Source organism: Delphinapterus leucas, chromosome 11, assembly GCF_059928025.1.
Source record: "Delphinapterus leucas isolate spDelLeu-1000000601 "Yukka" chromosome 11, BTC_Dleu_Yukka2, whole genome shotgun sequence".
Lineage (NCBI taxonomy): Eukaryota > Metazoa > Chordata > Mammalia > Artiodactyla > Monodontidae > Delphinapterus > Delphinapterus leucas.
In genome coordinates, this window is record NC_143139.1 from 23,430,819 (window position 1) to 23,451,449 (window position 20,631).

Consider the following 20,631-nt stretch of genomic DNA (forward strand, 5'->3'; position numbering starts at 1 on the left):
AGAGGAGATGTAGCAGTTGTCTAGTCCACTGTTTCTTGAGCACACGTCAGCATTTAACTCAGTTCCAGTAGTTAGAGAACTCTGCTTGGAGGTGGTGAAGAGGATTGTTCCTCTTCTCTGGAACAATCCTACAAAGTCCCGGATGGCAGTGCCAACTCGGGGACGGTTTGATTTGCATGGATTAGATATAGAAAAAGGGCCTGTCATTCAAGGGGCATTAGAAGATGTAACCACCAGGAAGTAGCGCGTGAGTCAACCGCTTTCCCAGGGCACGGCTCCGAAGACCACTCGAGCCAGGCGTGGCGGGCCTGTGAAGATGGGGCCCCCGGGCCCGGCCTCAGCATAGGAACACGTGACGCGGTGTGGGCGTTGAGTGACAGGCGCGGCCTTGGGCGGGCATTGGCGGAAATCAACTTCCGGGGGCAGAGGTGCTGGAAGCCGGGTGGTGCGTGGTACGTGGGCTACCCCAACTCGTGTAGCCGGGGCCCTGGTTCCCCGGGTCTGGGTCGCGCCCGGGTGCACGCGTGCAGAGCTGTGTGCTGTGGGTGGCTCACCTGACGGCGTGGGGGAGCGGCACGGCGGCGGCGGCGGCGGCGGCGGCGAGAGCCGGGGCGCAGGTAAACGGACGCTCGTCTTTTGGGCCTGGGTCTGGGGCCGGGGCCGCGCGAGGCCGGCCGCGCGCCCGGAGGCGGCCTGGGCGCGGGCGGGGAGCGCAGCCGGGCTTCCGCCCGGGCCTGGCCCCGGGAGGTCGGTCGCGGTGCCTGAGAGTCAGGGGGCGTGACCTGCCTCCCTTGGCGGGCGGTGCCGACCCGTGCTTGCCCTCTCCGCCAGGTTTCGGCCCCTGCGCTTTGCAGAATCGAATGTTTTCGAAAGCCTACGCACAAGTACACGTGACTGTTGTGTCACCGAAGCTCCCACTGAACGTTGACTTTGATCCTTGCCGAGTTTTCACCGATCGCGCCTGGTTTATGTTTCCCCTTCGACTTGGCCAAGTACACCAGGGTAAAAGCTCTACAACGGCCGTCAGTGACATTTCCTTGCCGTTACTTTGGGCCATAGGTTGCAATAAAAGTGGCGTTTCGGGGTGAAAGCAGCAGCCAGTAACTTTCCTAGTGGTGAGGCATCCTTCATCCTCTGAAGTGCGCCCCCTCTCTCCTCAAAGATGTTTCTTCCATCTGCCCTTGTTGCGTAGTGCGGAGCAAAGCTTTGGACGTGAAACCTATTTTTGTCTTCGCTCGAAGGAGTGGGAACTCTGTTAAAAGCAGCGCTGAGTAGGTTTTTTTTTTTTTTTTGGTAGGATGATGTTGCTGCTGCTACTCTCACTTGCTTCCGTGTTGAGAGTTGGGGCAGATGCTGATTTCCTGGAGGGTAAAGTTCTGGTCACAGCTGTAGGTGATTCAGCGGCACCTTAAGAATTCCGGCTCTTTTCCTTCCCTCCCCCTCTGAACTGTGCAGATACTGATGCCCACCTTACTCTCCAAATATTTATCTGGGCGATAGTTGGATGATGGCTTTTGGACGCAGTTTGGATGTTGCATGGTACTAGAGATTGGGGTGGACTGACGTTTCATCTTGTCATTGGGGTGGGCTAACATTTCACCCCACAGTTTAAGACAAAATACCCAGAATATTTAGTTGGGTGGGGTGACAGGGAGTGGCAATAAATTCGCGTTGTTCTATGCCATCAGAGAGCTGAACACTTCATATCATTTACCTTCAGCTACGATTTCTGTTGCATTAAGGGAATTCGCTGTACTGTACCTGTAAGGTTAATGCAGCGGGGGGATGCCAGGGGAAGTGCACCTGTACGGTGCTGGCTAGCCAGTAAATTGTGTGGTAGAGAATTGCCCTGGTTACAAAGTTTGGTATTCTTCAGGCTGGCTAGGAGGTTCTTCTGTGGGCTGGGAAATCTTATTATGAACAGGTTTCCTAGCAACAGTACAAGCCAAATAGAATAAACATAAAGAAAACAAAGTGATGAAAGGTACAATTTACCTCTTAGCTTTTATTAACTGGAAAAATGTATCTTACTGGAGTGATCAGCTCAAACCTTCTGAGAGCTTTCTGTTTATTTTAATCATCTTGATACTTAATAACAGACAAAAAGAAACTTCAGAAAGTCATCACAGAGAGACAGCTTTTTTTTTTTTTTGGTGGCAGTTTAAAAAAAAAAAGAAGAAGAAGAAAAGAAAGATGGTTACAAAGTAGCTGGTCTGAAGCTTAAATGGACAAACAGGAATTTGTCTGGTTAGAGGCATTTTATCTTGAACCCCTAGCTATAGATGTAAGATTTGTAAAGTACATAGGATTGTTATGAATAAAGAAAACTATTTGGAGGTTTATTATCTTGCCCTTCATAGCAGAAATTGGGGTGGAAGTACATTAGGGTGGACGGGACTCTTTTAATCAGTAAATTGTAAAGGGCATGTTTAGGTGAGTTGTTTCCAAATTTTAGTTTGTAATCACTGTGCCTCCTTTATCAGTCTGTTACTTGTGACTTTTGGTCTTTCTTGAAACTCATCAAATTTTGTTATTTTTCTGTCTAAACAATGAGAACAATAAAAAAGGCAACTCTCTTTAGAGTAACTCTTTGTATCAATGTGTTTCTTCTTATTTACTATTGATAAATCAGTATTTTGATTTCCAGTATTTCTGATTTTTTTGTTTCCCCACTGTTTCTCCCCCACCCAAATACCCATTTAGCTGGGTTTAGCTCATTTAACTTGATGCATATTTTCCAAAAGGGCATGTCCTGTGTCTTTTAAAATGTGGGTTTATTGAGGTATACTTTACAAGTAAAAAAAAATCTCATCTAGTATCTTGTTATTTAAATTCTAACAAATGCATAATAGTCATGTAACCACTACCACAATCTAGACAAAGAACATTTCTGTCATTCCAAAAAGTTCCCTCATTGCTCCTTTGTAGTTCGTTTTCTCCCCTCAGCAGCAGATCTGGCCACCAGTGATTTGTTCGCTGTTCCTATAGCTTTGTCTTTTCTGGAATGTCATATAAATGGACTCCTACTGTGTATAGAACTTGTTTTCTGGTTTCTTTCACCTAATGCTTTTGTGATTCATCCATTTTAGTGCATGTATCAGTGCTTTGTTCTTTTTTTATTGCCGAGTGCTATTTCATTGTCTGGCTATATCACAATTTGTTTATCTATTCACCAGTTGGACATTTAGGTTGTTTCCAGTTTTTGGCATTTAGGAATGAAGCTGCTGTAAACGTTCATGTACAGTTCTTTGTACATTCATCTACCGGTCTCTGTGTAGAGATATGCTTTCATTTCTTTTTGTTAAATATTTAGGAGTAGGATTCTTTGATCATGTGGCAAATGTTTGCTTAACTTCTTAAGAAATTACCAAACTATTTTCCAAGATAGCTGTTTCATTTTACATCCTTACCAGCAATGTTTGGTGGTTCCATTTGCTCCACATCCTGGTCAGCATTTGTCATTTTACTTTTAATCTTAGCTATACTAATAGGTATTTAGTGCTATCTCATTGATGTTTTAATTTAAATTTTCCTGTCAACTGATCTGTTGAGCATCTTTTCATGTGCTCATTTGCTATCTGTATGTCTTCTTTGGTGAAGTTATCTGTTCAAATCTTTGGTCTATTTTCTTAGTGAGTTGTAAGAATTTTGTATAGTCTGGATACAATTCCTTTATCATATATATGTTCACAAATATTTTCTTTCAGTCTGTGCTTTGTCTTTTTAGTTTCTTAACAGTATCTTTCAAAGAGCTGAAGTTGTAAATTTTGAAGAAGTCCAGTTTATCATTTTTTTCTTTTATGATTTGTGCTTTTGCGTCCTACCTAGAAAAATTTGACTAACCCAAAGATATAAAGATTTATTTTTTTAAAACTGTGTTTTCTTCTAGAACGTTTATAGTTTTGTATTTTACCTTTAGGTCTGTGATCTGTTTTGATCAATTTTTTCTTCATTTTTCTATGTGGTGCAAGATATGGGTCAAAGTTCTTTTTCTCTCGCCCTTTCTTTTTTTGTGTATTGACACCCAGTTTGTCCAGCACCACTTACTGAAAGGACTATCCTTACTATCCTTTCTTCAGTAAATTTTCTTGGCACCTTTGTCAAAAATCAATTGACTCTGTATGTGTAGATCTGTTCCTGGACTCTCAATTCTCTTCCATTGTTCTATGTGTCTCTCCTTTGGCCCAAACTACAACGTCTTCATTAATGTAAATTTAAAAAAAAATTTATTATTTATTTTTGGCTGCATTGGGTCTTCGTTGCTGCACACGGGCTTTCTCTAGTTGCAGCAAGAGGGGGTTACTCTTCGTTGCCATGTGCGGCCTTTTCATCGCAGTGGCTTCTCTTGTTGCAGAGCACGGGCTCTAGGCATGCGGACTTCAGTAGTTGTTGGCACGCAGGCTCAGTAGTTGTGGCACACGGGCTTAGTTGCTCCACAGCATATGGGATCTTCCCGGACCAGGGCTCGAACCCGTGTCCCCCTGCATTGGCAGGTGGATTCTTAACCCCTGCCCCACCAGGGAAGTCCCTATTAATGTAATTTTATAGTATGTCTTGAAATTAGGAAGTCTGAGTCTTCCAGCTTACTTTTTGTGTGTGTTTGTTTTGGGTATCCTAGCTCCTTTTCTTTCCATGTACATTTTTAGAATCAGCCTATTCTATAAAAAAGCATCCTGGGATTTTGACTGGATGCACTGAAGTTTTAGTTTTATATGGAGAGAATTGACATCTTAATGTTGTTAAGATGTTAATAAAGTCTTTGATTTTTCTCATTAACGTTTTAAAGCTTTCAGCATAATAATTTTGCACATATTTGTGCAAAATGTTATATTTATGTCTAAGTGCTTCATGTTACTTGGTGCTGTTGTAAATGGTAATCTTTTAAAAAATTTCAGTTTCCAATTATTTATATAAATAAATTGATATTTTATATTGACCTTGAATTCTCAACCTTGTTAATAAATTCAATTACCCTAGTAGCTTTTGTAGACTCATTGGGATTTTCTATGTAGACAATCTTGTCTGCCAGTAGAGACAGTTTTAGTTCATATTTTCCTGTTTGCCTTTTATTTCATTTTCTTGTCTCGTTGCACTGGCTAGGACCTTCAGTGTGATGTTAAACGGAACAGGTAAGAGCTGACATCCTTGCCTTGTTTCTCTTCTTAGTGGGGAAGGCATGTAATCTTTTACCATTAAGTAGTTAGCTATAGGTTTTTTTGTAAGTACAGTTCTCATCAAATTGAGGAAGTTTTCTTTAGCTTCTTGTTCACTGACATTTTTTTAAAAATCATAAATGAATACTGTATTTTTTTTGATTGTGGAAATCATAGTTGATTACAGTAGAAAATTGGGAAATAATCCTATAAAGAAAAGAGTTAATCCATTTCCATTAATATGAGATAATTCCTGCTATATTTTGCTGGCTTTTTTTTGTTTTTTGCAGACATTTAAAAAACAAAATTGTAAATATTGTCTTACAGTTTTTTCTTTTTGCTAGGCTTACACTGAGTGCTTACTACATCATGAATTTTTGGAGAACTTGATTTGTATGTTCTTGATTTGTAGTTAGGATAGTTGTTTTCCTCAGAATTAATATTAAATCTTTGTGCATAACTCTGATAAAATTTTTTTAATTGATTTTTTAAAAAATGGTTATTACTCAAAGTGTATGAAATTTTTTCAGATTCTTAATATACACTGCCTCTTTGTTTTATTTTATATTCCTAGAATTTGTCCTCCAGACTATGTACTTGTAATAAATTTTAGAGCAAAATGTGGCAGTCAATATCATTGACTTTTTGTGCATCACTTTATGGTAGAATCCTAGAATTTCAGAAACTCAGTTCCTTAGATTTTATCCGGTTTAAATCATTTATTTTATAGGTTTAGCATGTGGAATAAGTAAATGGCTTTTCCATCCACATTATTATTTTGCTGTCAGTGATCTAGATAGAATTCCTGATGCATTTTGTGTAATGTAAAATACTCATGTTTTTCTTTTGATAAGGATTGTAGAAATCTTTGTGTCCAGCATCATGCAGTAACCCTTTATGTGTGTTGTTTTATTGAATTCCAACCAGAACCTTTTGAGGTAGGTAGTATTTTTCCCATTTCATAGATGAGGAAACTGAGTCTCAGACAAGTGAGCAAAGTTATTTATGGTTGTATTAACAGTGAGTGGTAGAGCTGGAGTTTGATCACAAGTCTTCTTGAATCTGCTTTTATTTGTAGGCTATAATGCCAATGTAGAGTTTACGTAAGCATTTTGTATGTAGTCTGCTTACTCTGGATCTGTCTTCTAATTTTAATTCTTAGAATAAACTCATTAAGCAGTTTAGTAAATCAACATGAGACAGTATCAGTTAATTCTAAAATATTTACCCAAATTTCTGTCCTTTTATATTGTCTAATTTTAAATTGTTTTAAGTATTTCTTGACCTGTATCCTCTTCCCTTCCCTGTCAAATCCCCAGTAAGTGGTACAAAGACTGTTGTTAGCTATATGCTGTAGAGTTTTACTTAAAGAATTAGAGATACATTTATTGTCACTAGCAGAGAATACAATAATTTTAAAATTTTGAAATTAGAAGACTTTTTAAAAGTTACAAGTTTAATAGATGAAGATCAGAAATAATGTTAGCTACTTTAAAATGCAGCATGTTATAATTGTAGTAAACCTTCTTACCTTAGAAGGGTATGAACATTTTGGTATTTATGTAATGCAGTTGAACACATATACTCATATAGATTAACTATATCAGTGAAATAACTACTATTTTGTAAAGTGTGGAATCACTTTTTCCTGGTATTCAGAGAAGGCTGACTTTCTTCTCCCTTTGCCAGCCTTGCTAACATAGACCATGTGCATCTCCTACCAAAAGTGGGCATAGATAACGAAGAGGCCAGCCAAATTGCCTTTTATTTTGTGTTCCATCTTGTGGTGAAAGAGGGTCTACATGATCATTTCAAGATGCTTTACTTTTGTATTATAAGAATTCAGAACATCTGCAACTGTAGTAAAGACAGTGTTGTGGTATTATGCAAGATGCAGTCATCTAAAAGTATGCTTCACTGATAGGGGCTTATATGAATATTACTAAAAAACTACATTTTGGGTGAATGAAAGTCAGATTTTTGACTGACTTACAGACTTTTATAAAATGGATGCTCCAAACCTTGGGTTGTTTATAGTATACCATTCTGCATATTGATTATGAAATATTCAGTTATCCTTGATACATTACTGGTGTGCAAAATTTTACTTGTGTCTTTGAATCTAAGGCATGTCGTGTAGTCAGTACATAGTTGGATCATGCTTTTTATTCATTCTGCAAATTTCTGCTGTTTGATTACAGTGTTTAACCCCTGTGTATTTAATATAATTGCTGATACTTGTTGAGTTTCTTGGATGTGTAGGTTAATGTTTTTCATCAAATTTGTGAAAATTTCAAGCATTCTTTTATTTATTTATTTATTTATTTATTTTTTGCGGGTACGCGGGCCTCTCACTGTCGTGGCCTCTCCCGTTGCGGAGCACAGGCTCTGGATGCGCAGGCTCAGTGACCATGGCTCATGGGCCCAGCTGCTCCGCGGCATGTGGGATCATCCCGGACCGGGGCACGAACCCGGGTCCCCTGCATCGGCAGGTGGACTCTCAACCACTGCGCCACCAGGGAAGCCCTCTTTTATTTATTTTTAAATTTGTTTATTTTATTCCTTTTGGCTGCATTGGGTCTTTGTTGCTGTGCGTGGGCTTTCTCTAGTTGTGGTGAGCAGGGGCTACTCTTCGTTGTGGTGCGTGGGCTTCTCATTGTGGTGACTTCTCTTGTCGGGGAGCATGGGCTCTAGGAGCGTGGGCTTCCGTAGTTGTGGCACGTGGGCTCAGTAGTTGTGACTTGTGGGCTCTAGAGCACAGGCTCAGTAGTTGTAGCACACAGGCTTAGTTGCTCCGCGGCATGTGGGATCTTCCCAGACCAGGGCTTGAACCTGTGTCCCCTGCATTGGCCACTGCGCCACCAGGGAAGCCCCTCTAGCATTATTTCTTGAAGTAGTTATTCTGCCCCTTTCTTTCTCTCCTCTTTTTCTGGAACTCTCATTATGCTTGTGCATATGTTGGTATTCCTGATGGTTATCCACAGGTTTTGATACTTTGTTTATTTTTCTTTATTCTTTTTTCTTTCTGTTCCTCATATTGGATAATCTCAATTGACCTATCTTCAGATTCACTGATTCTTTCTTCTGTCAACTCAGGATTTGCTGTTGAGACCTTCTAATGAATTTTTTATTTCAGTGAACTTTTCAACTCCAGATTTTGTACATTTTATTTTTATAATTCCTATCTTTTCATTAGTACTCTATATTTTATGAGACTGTTATTATACTTTAGTTATTTAGGCATAGTTTCCTTTAGTGATTTGAGACTACATGTTTGAACATATTTAAAGTAGTTGATTTTAATGTCTTTGTCTAAGTCTATAATGTCTGAGTTTCCTCATGAGCAAATTTTTATTGACTGCCGGTTTTCTGCTCTGTGTGTGGACTATACTTTCTTGTTTCTTTGCATGTCTCATAATTTTTGTTGAAAACTAGATATTTATAAATATATGTGTATATATATATTTTTAATATATTTTACATGTAACATGGCAACTCTGGAAATCAGAAATTCCTCTCCTCCCCAGAGTTTTTTATTGTTGCTGTTTTTGTTGCTATTTTTGCTGTCTTGTTTAGTGACTTGGTGAACTCTTTTTGTAAACTCTGTATTCTTTGTCTTGTATGGCCACTTGGAATTATTAGCAGTTATATTATGCCAGTTCATTTTATATAATTGGGTCAATTTACATAGAGGAAATCTTTAGTTAGGGCTTGTGAATTATGATTAAAAAGTTCATTGATTATCAAAATGATTACAAAAAATAAGAAAACATTTATTGACTGCTTACCGTGTGCTATGCCTGAACATATTACTTGGTTAATGGGATTATCAGACAACCAGAAGCCCAGGTTTGTTTTTTTTTTTTTTTTTTAATTTGGTGAAAATCTCTAGACTTGTACTTGTGGGGTTTTAATGCCTTAGTAATCAAAAGTAGCTGGACTTATTTTTTTCCCTAGCATTTAACTCGCTGGCTTAGCATCTTGTCATCTTGTACTACCTGAGAGTCATAATTGAGAATATTATTTTCAGTGCTGTAGAAGACATTGGGATGATTCAAACAGTTGATAAGAACGTGGGGTTAAAATGTGGAAATACTTATACACAACTAATGGAACTTAAGTAAATAAGACTTACTGTGTCAGTGCCATCACCTAATAGCTAGCATTTTTTGGATTTGGTTATATATTTACTCAGTAGAGAAATAGTATCAGTTGACATTTCTGTAGGATCCTGGCACTATGGCATATAAAAAAGTTGGGAGTGCTTGGATTGCCTTGTGGGAAAACTTTGGATTTTTAGCTAATGGCTTAGTTAATCTTCATAATAGTGCAGAGGAAAAGTCTTTCAAATATTGCTCAGAAATGGTCAGATTTGTCAGGAATGTACCCAATAATAGAGGGAAAGGAGAACTTTGTGTGCTTCAGATATACTTTTTTCCTTTTTTTTTCCCCACATGCACACTTAACTATGTTTTGGATGAATTACAGTCTATATACGTTAGAAATCTTTTACAGATAAAATTGGTAGTCAATTGCTTATTATGTATGGAAGTGAAAAAAAAATTACAAGTTAGGATCAGATGAAAAAAATGATCCTGCTGAGGATACTGGTACTTTACTTCAGGAAGAAATGAAAATTAGTGGTCAGGACAGTTTTATATTGTCTTAGAAAAATGTGAGCAAGCAAGTCCTTTATGTGTTTCTCTGGTAAACAAGTCTGTTTCCTGTTAAAGGGCACTGTTAGCAGATGAAGACCTTTGATAGGTGCATAAACAAGGATTTAATAACTGTCAAACTAAGTTAATGAAAGTAAAAATAATGGACAACTGAACTATGGTGAGAAGCAAAATTCAATTCAATAGAAATCTATATTTCAGGTTCCTATACTAGGCACTGGAGGATACAGAAATAAATGTCACTTGGTTTTCAAGAACCTCACAGTCGAGTAGGTGAGAGTTATATAAACTGATACATTATAGGGAAAGCACTGATTGGGAAGGAATGGGATCCTGAAAGTTAGGAGTGTTTGGGAAGAGATGAAGCTAGAGACATCGAGCCCCTGAATTTTGATGAGTATTTTTTGCCAGTGGGAGCATCCTTCCCACCCTCAGTGGTAGTGGCCTCTCTACCCACAGTGGTAGCTACTTCCTCACTCCCAGTGGGAGTAGCCTCTCCACCCCTGTCTGAGATCTGAGGGGATTAATTCTGCATTAATGGCAGCCCCTGAGGCAGTTGCCAGGCAAGACAATGCTGATCTCCTCAGGACCTGTCCCCAACACTTTTCTTTGCTTCTAGATCTATGACTAGACTGAAATCCCAGCAGGCTTCTAAAGGTGAGGTACAAAGTGTGACTCATGGGGAAATGTACTATACTCCAAAAGAACTACTTGAACTTTCTAATTTATACAGACAGATCCAGGGAACATGTGTGGGAATGGATACTAAAGGTGCAGCATAATCATGAAAAGAACGTAAAGTTGGACCAGGCAGAATTTATTGATATGGGCTCACTAAGCAGAGATTCTGCATTTAGTGTGGTGGTTTGGCTGAAATATGGACCAAAAGGTGGCTCACAGTGAGTGAGCTGCAAATGCTGGGCCTACCTGTCTTGGTTTACTGTAGAGGAAGGGAATCAAGGGCTTAGGGAGATTGGAATGTTAGAGTGGATTTGTCATTTAGGAAGTGCTCACCCAAACTGGGAGGGTCCAGAAGACATAGCTTCTACCAATATTATGAGATAAATCGTGAGGGGAGCCCTGGCATCCTTGACGAGCTCTGTGATGCTTCAGTAGGGCATGCAGTCACTGAACTGGGAAACCTAAATGCAATGGGAGTAAATGAATTCCAGGGTGGCAGGGACCGAGTAATGACATCCATCTGTCAAAGGCAAGGTGAGCGTGGTTTGGGCAGCAGAGTCAAAGCGGCAATTAGAATAGTCTGATTTAGGCAGAACAATGGTGTTGGCTAGTTGATCGTGGTGTTCCTAGAAGTGAAATAGATAGGAAGCCTACTAAATTCTTACTTGATCTGTATAAGCAGAAAAGTTCTAGGTCAAGTGAACCGAAGTCTAGCCTGAATCAGAAAAAACAGAGAGTCATGACCCATCAATCAATTCTGAGACTTGAATTTTTACAGACCTAGAACCCCTTGAATGAAGAGGAGGCAGGGTTCCCTTGAGGAAGGACGCTGGTACATTGCCAAAATTTACTGTCAGTCTTTCTGTCAGCCCTTCTAAAGGGTTCTGTGGCCTTTCATCATGGTAATTGTGCATTGGGGAAAAGGAAATAATCACACCTTTCAAGGACTGCTGGATACTGGCTCTGAATTGACGCTAGTTCCATGGGACCCAAGTTGTCCCTTTGGTCCATCGTCAGAATAGGGGCTTATGGAGGTCAGGTAATCAATGAAGTTTTAGCTCAGGTCTGTCTCACAGTGGGCCCAGTGGGTCCTCAAATCCACCCTGTAGTTATATCTCCAGTTCCAGAATGCATAATTGGAATAGATACAGTCAGCAGCTATCACAGTCCCCACATTGGTTATCTGACCAGTGGAGTGAAGGTGATTACGGTGAGAAAGGTCAAATGGGAGCCACTAGAATTGCTTCAACCTAAGAAAAGAGTAAACCAAAAGCATTATCTCATATCTAGGGGGATTGCAGATATTAGTGCCACCATCAAGGACATGAAACATGCAGCGTTGGTGATTCCCACCACTTCTGCATTCATCTGATCTGTTTGGCCTGTGCAGAAGACCAGATGGATCTTAGAGAATGACAGTGGATTATTGTAAGCTTAACCAGGTGGTGATTCCAATTGCAGCTGCCATATATAGTTTTATTGCTTGAGTAGATTAACACATCCCCTGATGACTTGTATGCAGCTATTGGTCTGGCAGATGCGTTTGTCTCCATCTCTGTCAGCAAGGTCCAACTGAAATAGTTTGCTTTCAGCTGGCAAGGCCAGCAGTACACCTTCACTGTCCTACCTCAGCCCTACGTCATAATTTAGTTTGTGTGGATCTGTATCACTTTTCTCTTTCACAAGATATCATCACACCGGTCCATTAAATTGTGGACATTATGTTGACTGGACCTAGTGAGCAAGAAGCAGCAACTTCTCTAGACTTAGTAGTAAGACATTTTAGTGTCAGAGCGTAGGAAACAAATCTGATAAAAGCTAAGGGGCCTTCTACCTCAGTGAAATTTCTGGGGGTCTAGCGGTGTGAGGTATCTTGAGATATCCCTTCTAAGGTTAAGACAAGGATAAGTTGTTGCATCTGGGCCTTCCTGCAACCAAGAAAGAGGCACAACATCTAGTGGGTCTCTCTGGATTTTAGAGACAACATATTCCTCATTTAGGGTGTGTTACTCTGGCACATTTACTGAGTGACTCAAAAAGCTGCTAGTTTTGAGTGGGACCCAGAATAAGAGAAGACTCTGCCACAGGTCCAGGCTGCTGTGCAAGCTGCTCTGTCACTTGGGCCATATGTTCCAACAGATCTAGCGGTCCTTGAAGTGTCCGTGGCAGATAGGGATGCTGTTTGGAGCTTTTGGCAGGTTCCTTTAGGAGAATCAGAGTGTAGGCCCTTAGGATTTTGGACCAAAGCCCTGCCATCCTCTGTGGATAACTGTGCCTCTTGAGAAGCAGCTGTTGGCCTACACTTGGGCCTTAGAGACTGATTGCATAACCATGGGCCTCCAAGTACCATGTGACCTTAGCTGCCCATCATGAAGTGAGTGTTATCTGACCCACCAAGCCATAAAGTTGGGCACGTGACACAGCAGCACTCCATCATCAAGTGGAAGTGGAATATATCTGATCAGGCCCGAGCAGGCCCTGGAGGCACAGATAAGTTGAAGAAGTGGCCCAAATGTCCATGGGCCCTACTCTGCTACAGTGTCTTCTTTTTCCAGACTGCACCTCTGGCTTCATGGGAAGTTTGCTAACATCAGTTCACAGAAGAGAAGACTCAGGCCTGTTATATAGATGCTTTTGCATGATATGCAGGCAGCACCAGAAAGTGAATGGCTGCAGCCCTACAGCCCCTTTCTGGGACATCCCTGAAGGATAGTGGTGAAGGGAGATCCTCCCAGTGGGCAGAACTTCAGGCAGTGCACCTGGTTGTTCACTTTGCTTGGAAGGTCAAATGGCCAGACATACAATTGTATACTGATTCATGGCTTATGACCAATGGTTTGGCTGGATGGTTAGGGACTTGGGAGAAACATGGTTGGAAAATTGGTGACAAGGAAATTTGGGGAAAAGGTGTGGATAGACCTCTTTGAATGGGCAAAAAATGTGAAGATATTTGTGTACCATGTGAATGCTCACTAAAGAGTGATCTCAGCAGAGGAAGATTTTAATAATCAAGTGGATAGGATGACTCACTCATTCTGTGGATACCAGTCACCCTCTTTCCCCTGTCACCGCTGTCATTGCCTCGTGGGCTCATAAGCAAAGTGGCCATGCTGGCAGCGATGGAGGTTACACATAGGCTAAGCAACAGACTTCCACTCATCAAGGCCAACCTGGCTATGGCCACTGCTGAGTGCCCAGTCTGCCGTCAGCAGAGACCAACGGTGAATCCTTGATACGGCACCATTCTTTGGGGTGATTAGCCAGCTAAGTGGAGGCAGGTTGGTTATACTAAAGCACTCCCATAATTGAAGTGGCAGTGATTTGTTCTTACTGCAGTAGATGTTTACTTTGGATATGGACTTGCCTTCCCTGCGTGCAGTGCTTCTGCCAAAACTGTCATCTCTGGACTTACAGAATGCCTCATTCACCACATACTATTCCACATAGCATTTCTTCTGATCCAGGAACTCACTTCACAGCAAGAGAAGTGCAGCAGTGGGCCCATGTTCATGGAATTCATTGGTCTTATCTTGTTTCCTGCCATCCTGAAGAAGCTGGCTTGACAGAATGGTGGAATGGTCTTTTGAAGACTAAGTTATGGTGCCAGCAAGGTGTCAGTATCTTGCAGGACTGGTGCAAGGTTCTCCACAAGGTTGTATATACTTTGAATTAGCATACAGTATATGGTGCTGTTTCTTCCATAGCCAGGGTCACAGGTCCAAGAATCAAGGGGTGGAAATGGAAGTGGCACCATTCACTATTACCTCTAGTGAGCCACTAGCAAAACTTTGGTTCCTGTTTCTGTGACTTTCTGCTCTGCTGGCCTATAGGTCTTAGTTCCAAAGGGAGGAATGCTTCCACCAGAAGACACAGTGATTCCATTGAATTGGAAATTAAGACTACTGCCCAGCCACTTTGGACTCCTCATACCTCTGAATCAACAGGCAAAGAAGGGAGTTGCTGTGCTGGCTGGGGTGACTGATCCTGACTACCAAGGGGATATTGGACTACTGTTCCACAATGGAGGTAAGGAAGAGTGTGTCTGAAATGCAGGAGATTTTTTTAGGGCATCTCAATATTATCATGCCCTGTGATTAAAGTCAATGGAAAACTAAAACAACCCAATTGAGGGAGGACTACTGATGGCCCAGAACCCTCAGGAATGAGGATTTGGGTAACTCCACGAGGTAAAGAACCATGACCAGCTGAAGTGCTTGCTGAAGATAAAAGGAATACAGAATGGGTAATGGAAGAAGGCAGTTATAAATACCAGCTACAACCATTTGACCAGTTACAGAAATGAGGACTGTAATAGTCATGAGTATTTCTTCCTTATTTTGCTATGAATATGTGTGTGTGTGTGTGTGTGTGTGTGTGTGCATGTGTGTGTGTATGGCAATATATATGTAAACTACCTTTGCTTTTTTCCTCTCTTAACCACTTATCATGTAACATAAAATGCATTAGGTGTATATCATAGTATTTTAAGTATTATTAACTTTACAGCATAGTATTTAAATTTTGGGATATCAAGGAGTAGAGTAAATATCACTCAAGGACTTTACCTCCTCTTCTGGAGAAGAGGTTAGTGTGTTTCCAGTTGTACACAGGATAGCTATATCACATTTTATGACCTTGGTATAAAAGAATTATGTCCTTATTTGGAGATTAAGTATGGTTTAAGAGATGAGTATGGGTGCCAAGTAGACAAGGGGTAGACTTGTGATGGTTAATTTTAGGACCGTGGGGTGCCCAGATAGTTGATCAAATTTTATTCTGAAGGTGTTTGTGAGATTAGCATTCGAATTACTAGACAGAGTAAAGCAGATTGCCCTCATCCAATCATTTGAAGACCTGAATAGAACAAAAACTGAGTAAGATGGAACTTCTGCCTGATTGCTTGACTGGGACATTGGTCTTCTCCTGCACTTGGACTGGGACTCTTTGGATGCAGACTGGAACCGCACCATGCGTTCTGGGTTTCCAGCTTGCCAGCTGCAGATCTTGGGACTTCTTAGCCTCTATAATCTTACAAGCCAGTTCCTGTTAATCTAGTTCCCTCTCTCTTTCTCTCTCTCTCTCTCTCTGTCTCTTTATATGTATATACGTGTGTATATATGTATGTAGTATATAGGTACATATATAAAATGTATATATAAAATATAAAATTATTAAAATTATATACTATTATAAAAATAATAGTTACAAAGCTAATCAAAACAGTATGGTACTGGCACAAAAATGGAAACAGAGATCAGTGGGACAGGTTAGAAAGCCCAGAAATAAACCCACGCACCTGTGGTCAATTAATCTACAACAGAGGAGGCAAGAATATACGAGAAAAGACAGTCTCTTCATTAAGTGGTGCTGGGAAAACTGGACAACTGCATGTAAAAGAATGAAATTAGAACATTCTTTAACACCATAACAAAAATAAACTCAAAATGGATTAAAGACCTAAATGTAAGGCTGGATACTGTAAAACAGAGGAAAATGTAGGCAGAACACTCTTTGACATAAATTGCAGTAGTATCTTTTTGGATCCACCTCCAAAAGGTAATGAAAATAAAAACAAAAATAAACAAATGGAACCTAATTAAACTCAAAAGCTTTTGTACAGCAAAGAAAACCATAAGCAAAATGAAAAGACAGCCCACACAATGGGAGAAAATATTGCAAATGATGCGACTGATGGGATTAATCTCCAAAATACACAAACAGATCATGAAGCTTAATATCAAAAAAAAAAACCCCAATCAAAAAATGGGCAGAAGGCCTAATAGACATTTCTCCGAAGAAGATATACAAATGGCCAAAAAGCACATGGAAAGATGCTCAACATTGCTAATTATTAGAGAAATTCTAATCAAAACTACAATGAGGTATCACCTCACATGGGTCAGAATGGCCATCATCAAAAAGTCTACAAACAGTAAATGCTGGAGAGGGTGTGGAGAAAAGGGAACCCTCCCACACTGATGGTGGTAATGTAAATTGTACAACCACTGTGGAGAACAGTATGGAGGTTCCTTAAAAAGCTAAAAATAGAACTACCATATGATCCAGCAATCCCACTCCTGGACGTATATCTAGAGGAAACCATAATTTGAAAAGATACATGCACCCCAGTGCTCTTTGCAGCACTATTTACAATTGCCAAGACATGGAAGCAGCCTAAATGTCCATCAACAGAGGAATGGATAAAGAAGATGTGGTACATATATGCAATGGGATATTATTCAGCCATGAAAAAGGAATGAAATAATGCCATTTGCAGCAATATGGATGGCCTAGAGATTATCATACTAAGTGAAGTAAGTCAGACAGAGAAAGACAAATATCATATGATATCACATGTGAGGAATCTAAAAAAAAATGATACAAGTGAACTTATTTACAAAACAGAAACTGACTCACAGACTTTGAAAACAAACTTATGGTTACCAAAGGGGAAAGGTGGGGGGGAGGGATAAATTAGGAGTTTGGGATTAACATATACACACTACTATATATAAAATAGATAATCAACAAGGACCTCCTATATAGCACAGGGAACTCTACTCAATATTCTGTAATAACCTATATGGGAAAAGAATCTGAAAAAGAATGGATGTATGTATATGTATAACTGAATCACTTTGCTGTACACGAGACTAGCACAACATTGTAAACCAACTATATACTCCAATATATAACAACAAATTAAAAAATGTATCTAAATATTAAAAATAAAATGTAGTATTATAAAAATAATAATATATATATATAATTATTATTTTTTGTACAGCTGATCCTTGAAAAATATGGGGGTTGGGTGCTGAACCTTGCGTAGTCTATTATCTGACTATAATTTTCTAGTTGGCCTGCTGTATCTGTGGTTCTGCATCCTTGGCTTCTACCAACCATAAATCATGTAGTATTGCAGTAAGTATTTATTTGAAAAAAATTTGCATATAAGCGGACCCATGCAGTTCAAACCCGTGTTGTTCAGGGGTCAACTGCGTGTATCTGGAGGACCCTGACTAATACACTCACCATAGAAATAAAAAATTAATTGACTATTTCCTCTTCCAGTACAACAAACAGGGTGTCTTTGGCAAGGTGGAATGTCAAATATGGAGCTAATAAAAAATTTTAAAGAATACATGGTCATCTTACCACTGTATGAAGAAGAGTGGCCTTGCAGTTTGCTTCATAAATTGCTTTCATTCCTTACAGTATTCCAAATCTCACATGATAAAGAAATGACTATGAGATACTGAGTTCTAGTATAAGGATAATTTATAGTAAAACTCTTAGAAATCATGGCTGAGATCCCAGAATTAATTAGTCTCAGACACAGTCAAACAGTGTACCTGTATCAGGAAGTATGTTGACATTTAACAACAGTCTATAAGGATTATTGACAGGTATATACTTTTGACTTAAATGATTTGGTAAAACTCAGTTACTGTTATTGCTATTGTTCTTTGACCTTTTATTTTTACCACAGTCTCAGATTATGGAAAATAGTCATTATGCTAAGAAGTTAATCACATATGCTGGAGAGAGATTTAATGAATACAGTAAAATGGAATAATATGCCTGATAAGGTACTATTTACTTTAAAAAAGAGGGAAAAAAATCTGTGATCAGCAGTACCCAGTACTTGGTTTGTTTTCATTTTTTAAAAAGTAAAGTAAACTGACGGCGCAATCATAAAGTCTACAGGATTTCCCCTTTTGTAAAAAGTTCTTAGGGAAAAAGAATGATTGTTTGGATACTTTCAGCATTTAAAGCTGGTTAATTACCACACATTCTTTCCATTGTGATTGTGTAGCAGTGTTGAGGTCCAGAATCATGCAAAAAAATTTCTTTTTTTAAATCGACTCTCAGTAGACTTGTTTCTCCCTGTCTCTGATGTTGGATTACATAGCAAGTGTTTGTTGGTTCTCAGGCTTGGAAAATGTGTAGTGGTTTTCTAAGCAAATCTTCATTCCTCTGCAATTCAGTTACTTTAACGTGGTGCCAATAATTAAAAGAAAATATATATTCTGCCTCAAAAATATCACAGAACTAGATATTCTAATCAAGACAGGTGTACATCTTTTTGGGAGCTTATGTGTAATGAGTTGTGGAAGTTGTCAATTTTCAAGGAAGAAGGAAACCATAACAGTTGAATAAAACACCACTAATTGGTTGTATATATGGAGAAGTTGGGGCATACGTTTCTGTGTGTGGGAATTGTAGCATTCTTTCATGTAGTTAGTTATCTGTTCTTATCCATTCTTAAATGAACATAATGGGGGCTTCCCTGGTGGCGCAGTGGTTGAGAGTCCGCCTGCCGATGCAGGGGACACGGGTTCGTGCCCCGGTCTGGGAAGATCCCCCATGCCGTGGAGCGGCTGGGCCCGTGAGCCATGGCCGCGGAGCCTGCACGTCCGGAGCGTACCGCAAAAAAAAAAAAAAAAAAAAGAACATAATGGGCAATTGTTCAGAGCGATGTTGTTATAATTATAATATAATAAACAGAGAATGCTGTTCATCTATGAAATTGAAACTGAAATTTGTTGATGACTTTCAGTGTGTATGTGTGTGTTGAGAGAGAAAGTCATTGTGAGGCATATAAATAGAATGTTGCTTTTACTTTATGATATTCTTTGTTTTCGCCTTTCAGAATATCATGAAGCTATCAGCGAATATCATAAACATCAGGGAATCAGTCGTAATGATGATGAAGGAACCAGTGCTTAGGAGAATTACACCTTTGTTCACATCACTACCATTGCTTTCATGTTACCCATAGTGTGTAAACCTTTTTCTCATAAGAAAATTATGGCCCAGAGTAAGCCCTTAACGTATTATCAGGTAACATATTATCAGGGAATATGCAAAAATGAACTAGATGGTTGTATTGTGGTACTGACAGCAGAGATGCTAGCACAGAATAGGACACATAATTGAATATATATGTGTATTAACACACATATGTCCATATGTATATGTTTCACATTAAATTGCTTGGGAATTTTGAAATCCTTCAATTCATTGTATTCTTTAAATATTATAGTAGTAGTTTACACATAATCAAGTTTGTGCATATTTGAGTTGTGTGTAGCTCTTGGACAATTCTTAGGAAAATTTCGGAAATAGCAATTTTGAACTGACCGCTTAATCTTATATTAATAGTTGTAGGTATGCTTTGGATTTTTTCTCGTTTTATTTGAGAAATTGAAGTCAGTAAAGTCAATCAAAAATAATAAGTGTTTATTAATGAACTATTGTTCTGTGTAAGAAAAAAATTGCAAACTTCAGAATGGCTGTAAGAGGCAGAAGATGAGACTGGAAATGTAAATTTGAGCCAGATCATTAAGGGACTCTAGGATTTCTAGGGATAGATTACCAACAACAGAATGGGGAAACGTGTAAGCAAGGGCATGATGAAGTCAACCCTGGGCAGGCTGGGATAATGCTCTTACTTGTTGATTGCTTGGGAAGAAAATCAAAACAGTATGTAATCATTCTGTTATTTAACAATCTGAAGAAATAAGGCTTTTCTGGGGACACAGGGTGGTGGTATGACTGAAAGTTTAAAAGTAAGACAAACCGACAGGAAGCTGATTATAATTTGGGTATGCCTGGTAACTTCTCCAGTCTCAGGCAGCCTAGCTTACTGCAGAGAGCTTTAAAAAGCATGATGTAGATAGCATCCCATATTTCACTTAACATCTAAGGCTGTCTTCCTGTTTTCCTAATACATCTATCCCCTCCCACTCCAGTCCTCTTGATTTTCCAGTTTGGTGACTCCATGATCTGTTCTCACTTCCTCCATCCTATGTTTGATCTTTTGGATACCCTATTTCAAGCTTACCTACATTAAACACCCTGAGGCATTTTACATACTGCATGTCTTTTTCCCCTGATTCTCAATCCCTCCCCCCTTTTAATTTGCTAGCAACTGTAGTTCTGCCTAAGAGATAATCTTTCCTCTCTTGCCTCAATTTCAAGAAATGCTTATTAGCAGGACTATTTGCCTAATGTGCTTTCTACTTTCACCCCCACTAGAGGAAGGGACTTAGCACTAGTGATAAGCAGTGAGTCTGTGATAAAAGTTTCAAACAGAATATTCTTTTCCACTATTT

General features: G+C 39.5%; 1 protein-coding gene and 1 pseudogene across 1 annotated transcript in view; both read left to right on the top strand.

Annotated features, from left to right (window-relative positions):
- Window positions 1-415: 415 nt before the first annotated feature.
- CCDC91 (coiled-coil domain containing 91) overlaps window positions 416-20,631 on the top strand; it is a 411,994-nt gene continuing 391,778 nt past the window's right edge. The window contains exon 1 of the mRNA XM_089920448.1: window positions 416-617. The gene's annotated coding sequence lies outside the window, so the exon portion shown is untranslated. The remainder of the gene's footprint in view (window positions 618-20,631) is intronic.
- LOC111176577 (uncharacterized) lies at window positions 10,367-14,822 on the top strand (annotated as a pseudogene).